Source organism: Meles meles, chromosome 15, assembly GCF_922984935.1.
Source record: "Meles meles chromosome 15, mMelMel3.1 paternal haplotype, whole genome shotgun sequence".
NCBI lineage: Eukaryota > Metazoa > Chordata > Mammalia > Carnivora > Mustelidae > Meles > Meles meles.
Window position 1 is genome coordinate 7,054,140 of NC_060080.1, and position 5,188 is coordinate 7,059,327.

Genomic DNA, 5,188 nt, shown 5'->3' on the forward strand with positions numbered 1-5,188 from the left:
TCTCTCTCCCAAATAAATTAAAAAAGTCTTTTAAAATAAAATAGAGTCTTAGAGCATATTTTCTCTTTTGTTTGGCTTCGTTCACTTGGAATTATGTTGAAATCCAATGACTCGTGTAAAGCCCGGGTCTGTCCCTTTTTATCGCTGTGTAATATTCCATATCGTGAATGTGCCATATTTGCATATCCATTCGGCTGCTGATGGACACTTGAGTTCTCCCCCTTTCCGGTTCTTATGAATGGAGCTACTGTGAACGTTCCTGTAAGAGTCTTTTAGGGACGTTTTTGGTTGGCCATCTATTCCCGCCCTTTGTCTTGGGGCGCCCGGGTGGCTCAGTCGGTGAAGCATCCAGCTCTTGATCTCAGCTCAGGTCTTGCTTTCGGGGTCGGGAGTTTAAGCCCCATGTTGGGCTCCACACTGGGCAAGGAACCTACTTAAAAAACAAAAAAACAAACAAAAAAAAAACACCCCCCCCCCCACCCACAACCTATCCTTTGTCTTAATAGGTTGTGTTGCAAGGATTTTTGCATATTCTGGATACAAGTCCTTTGTTAGATTGTAAATAGGATTTGGAAATATTGTCTCCTGTCTACACCTTTCCTCTTCATTTTCTCCACAGAAAATCTTGCAGTCAAAGGTTTTTAATTTCACTGAATTCCAATGTACTGTTTTGTTTTCCTTCTATAATTAGTGCTTTTGTGTGCTGTGTCTGAGAGATCCTTCCCCACTGTAAGACCATGAGGGTTTCTTCCCGTGTTTTCTTCTAGGAGCTTTGCTCATGAGCTAGACTCGTGAGCCATTTTTTAGTTACTTTTCCTATACGGTGTGAGGTAAGAGTCATGGTTCATTGTTTGCATGCGACTGTCTTCGCGTTGGCCTCAGAAGGGAGAAGTAGAAGTTTCCAGCTCCTCTGCTGTGTTCCAGCTACAAGGCTCCATTCGATGGGGTTTCTTTAAGTCGGCAAGTTTGCATTCTCCGATGGGGTGGAGTCTTGTGAAAACGGTAAAATAAATTTGAGAGGCATAAATAAGCTAAATATTTTGCACAGCTGAGCGTCAGATGTTCAATTGCAGCCTGGCTCTATGAGACCTTCTGCCAGGTTTTCTCGTGTCTGTGTTTGTGGTCGGCAGCTGGAAGGTACCCGTTCCTCTGTCCATCCCGCCGCTCAGCTACGAGGCATCTCCAGAGGAGTGGAGAGGACGTGGGCTGGAACCAGCCTGAACTAGTGTGTCAGCTTTCGGGCCCAGCCTCTTCCTTCCGGTCCTCTCCAGCACGTGGGGTTTCCCCAAGGACAGTGCAGAGCTCTCCCAGAGCCAGAGGCCCCCGCGCTGCAGGAGCGACGCCGAGCCAGGGCTGTGTGACCCCCATCATGCCCCCAGAGAGGTCTAATGACACCGCCGGGTTCTCACAACATAGACTCTGCTTTAGGGATAAGGAGGCTGAGCCCAGAGAGGCTGTTTAACTTGTCCGAAATCACACAGGCCATCTTCTAAACCAAGCCATCTGACTCCAAAGGCCCCAGCCAACACTGCCTTTCAAGGACTGGGCAGTTCCAGCCAGGGTCTGCCTGGGTCTGGGGGTAGAACCTGAAGGCACCCCAAGGAGCTCCTCTAGACTTTAGAAATATTACCACAAATTTCAAGTGAGCTTGTCATGCAACAGAGACATGCACAGTCTTCTCAGAGGGAGAACAGCTCCCAGGCCTGTAAGACCTAGTGGGAAGGGAGTGACTTCGGTGAGCCAAGATAAGGTAGGCTGGCCTTGGGGTCCAAGGTGGGGCAGGGAGGGGCAGGCGTGTTTCCTCTGGGATTAGGCATACCTGAGCAATCAACTCCCCCCACCCAGGGTCTGTTTGCCTCCTGGGGAAGTGCTTACAATGGAGGGGCAAAAGCCAGGCAGGTTCATTCATCCATTCCCTCAGTAATGATCGCGGAGCTTTGACCACGGGAATGGGACTGCTTTGAACTCTGGAATTCAATAAAAAGCAAAAGTGAAACGAAGGGGAGTTTATGAGCTTAATCCATTGTCTGTATTGGGGTTTTCCCAAAAGCCCCAAGGTGGGGAGTTACAATAGAAGTCAAGAGCAGATGGGCAGTGGACTTGGCTGCAGTGATGGGAGATGGAGCCTGTGCTTCATAGTGTGGGGGGCCAGGACAGCCTCACCGCTGCAGGGATCAGGAGAGGAGAGCCACTCAGAGGCCTGGTACCTCGGTACACAAAGACCCCAGGATCCTGTGCAGGGAAAGGCCCAGAGTGGTGGATGAAGGCAAGACTGCATCTCTGGGAGAAAATAGTCCAGTCCTTGTCACAGCTCATTTGCTCATTGTCAAAGAAAAGAACATGGCTTCTGGTGTTATACATCAGCCATGTGAGCTTGGCTAATGTGAGTCTTCCCTGTAAGCTAATCTGTGCCCTGATCTTGGCACGGTAGTGAGGTTTCTGAGTTGGGTCAACTGCCAAAAGCCTCAAATGCTGTCTCTTGAGGCTTTTAGCAGTCAGCAGGCCAGTTTCAGCTATCAGCAATGTAGCTGTTCGTGTTTAGTCCCAGCACAAAGATTGTGAAGCCCAGCGATGAAAAGCCAGATGAATTCCATTAACCCAGGCATTTCACAAGCCCTTCAGCCTGGGCTAGTGCAGGTGGTCATGATGTGGGCTGGGGAGAGATCTCCCATCAGCTAGGCTGTCCCTCCTGTGTCTTGGAAAAAGAGCCATCAGGGGCTGGGCCCTTGCTTCCTGCTGATCTGTGCTGCTTGTCTGCCGTTCTGAACACAGGACATTGCTCCAAGCCCCTTGAGGCCCAGAGAGATGAATCCCACCCAGTTCCTGCCTTGAGGCCCTGGGGGGTCTAGAGAGGGCTGGAGGTATGTGGCTCGAGAGGATGGGGATGTCGGCCCTGCCCTGCCCTCACCTGTCGGTACTTGGCTCTCTGTGTTTTTTCTCCTGATGGAGGGTGGTCGCTTTAGGCCAGATTTCCATGAATTCTGTGAATTGGCTGTTCAGTTTGTTATGAAATGTGGTTCTGGATTCCATTGTTTCTGGAAGTTTTGACAGAATGCACAAGGAGCTAGCTGAAATTGAAACAAAATTGTAATCACCAAGTTAATGACTATGACAATACAAATAATCCAACAACCACATTAATGCAGTATTAGCTCTCATCATTATACTAATAATTTGCTCCCAGCACTACACACACAACTGTTGGTTGGGGAGCAGTGGTTCACTACACGGGAGAGCAAAGTTTGGGGGAAGTCTTGGAATTTTCTTCCGTGATCTGAGAAGGGAGAGAGGAGCTCAGATTTCTGAAGTGCCCGTGGCGGGGGCCAGGATGCAGGGGGTGACAGAGGACAGTCCTGCCTTGGGGAGGTGCTCAGGCTTACGTGGTGGGGACAGCTTAAGTGACTGTAAAGTGAAGTGGCCTTGAGAGGAAGAGGGCCATAGGGAAGGCTTCCTGGAGGCGGCGGCATGAACTGAGCCTGGCAAGCTAGGCAGGATTCATTGGGTCTTGTTCCCTTTCTTCACCTCCCTTTTCTCAGGAGTCTGTTTTTGTCCCACCTCCAAAATGCTCTTAGCGAGTGACCTTCATGTGGCCAGACCCAAAGGACATCCTCTGTCTTCTCTGGTCCCCGCAGCACGTGCTCCTGGAAGCTTTCGTGGCATCCAGTTCCCACCAGCATCACCTGCCCCCTTCTCTGTCTTCTCTGCTGGGTGCTCTTCCCTTCCTGACCTTGGAACAGGCCCCAGGGCTCCCTCCTGCCTCCTCTCTTCCCACCCTCACCGGGATCCAGACCCCTGTCTACAGAGCACTCCCCCCCCCGGGATGCCTAGTAGACTTTTTTTTAACCAGATTTCATAAAACAGAAAAACGCACGTGCTGTACGGGCACAGCTCGATGCCTGTCCACACAGTGAATATGCTTGGTGTTCCCAGATCAAGAAGGAACCCCCTCCTGCCCCTCCAGATGTCACCATCACGGGGGCTGGCTGTGTCCCCACTCCGTTGCCCAAGGTGGTCTTGCCTGGGTCGGTACTGGCGACAAAGGGAATCCCGGGAAATCTGTCTCCTTGGTCTCAGCGTCCTGCCTGTGGACTCCTCCCTGTGGCAGCCATAACCCGCCCTCTCTGCTGCTGGAGAGAGCACTCCACCGGACGAATATGCCGCAATCCATTCATTCGGCTCTTGCCTGCCAGTCTTGCTGTTTCCATTTGGACAATTACGAATAATCCTGGTAGAGGGGGCCGATGCCCGACTCTCCTCCTCACTGGGCAGACCGTCTGGGCCTGCGGGACGTGGGCATGGCACGGGGAGAGGACAGTGCCTGCGACTGTGTTTTAATAGAGACCCGAAAGCCATGGCCTAATGGTGTTTGCTGTTGGGTTCTCAGGCGCCCTGGCTGGCGTTTTAATTTAATTTAATTTTTTATTTATTTTTCTGTGGTCTTTTTTTTTTTTTTTAATTTATTTGACAGAGAGAAATCACAACTAGGCAGAGAGGCAGGCAGAGAGAGAGGAGGAAGCAGGCTCCCTGCGGAGAAGAGAGCCCGATGTGGGGCTCGATCCCAGGACCCTGGGATCATGACCTGAGCCAAAGGCAGAAGCTTTAACCCACTGAGCCACCCAGGCGCCCCTTTCTGTGGTGTTTTTATTGTAGCAAGAGAGCGCGGAAGTTAAGGAAGGAATAAAGGAACGAATGTGAATGCGTTTCTGTAAAGAACATTAGTGTGTGTCTCCTTCCGTCCATTACCGGGCTGCTCATTTTCGTAAACGTTAGCATGTTTAATCCTTGCCGCCGTCCCTGGAGATGGGGATGGTTATCTGGGTTTTACGGAGAGAGTGAGTGGGCAACGCACGTAAGGAAGCCAGCACGGTCTGTCAGAGGAGGGGGCTCCACAGACTTGCTTGCCTGTCGTCTTGACGGAATGAAGTGACTTGTAAGTAGCTTGTAAGTGGCCAGGCCAGGGCTCGAACCTGGGAACCTGGTGTCATCGCACTGCGCCGTTCCCGCCACCCCCACCTCCTGTCTTTGGGGGTATGTGGGAGAGTAAACGGGTCCCAGCTGTGTCTTGCCAACCCCGGCCCGTCTTCTTCTCTTGCGGGGGGGCAGGCCGTGTGGGGGCTCCCTCCTGAGCCACTGCTGTCCTCTCCCTGCCCACAACCCAACCCCGACCGTGGTGAGAGCCGGGGGCTTA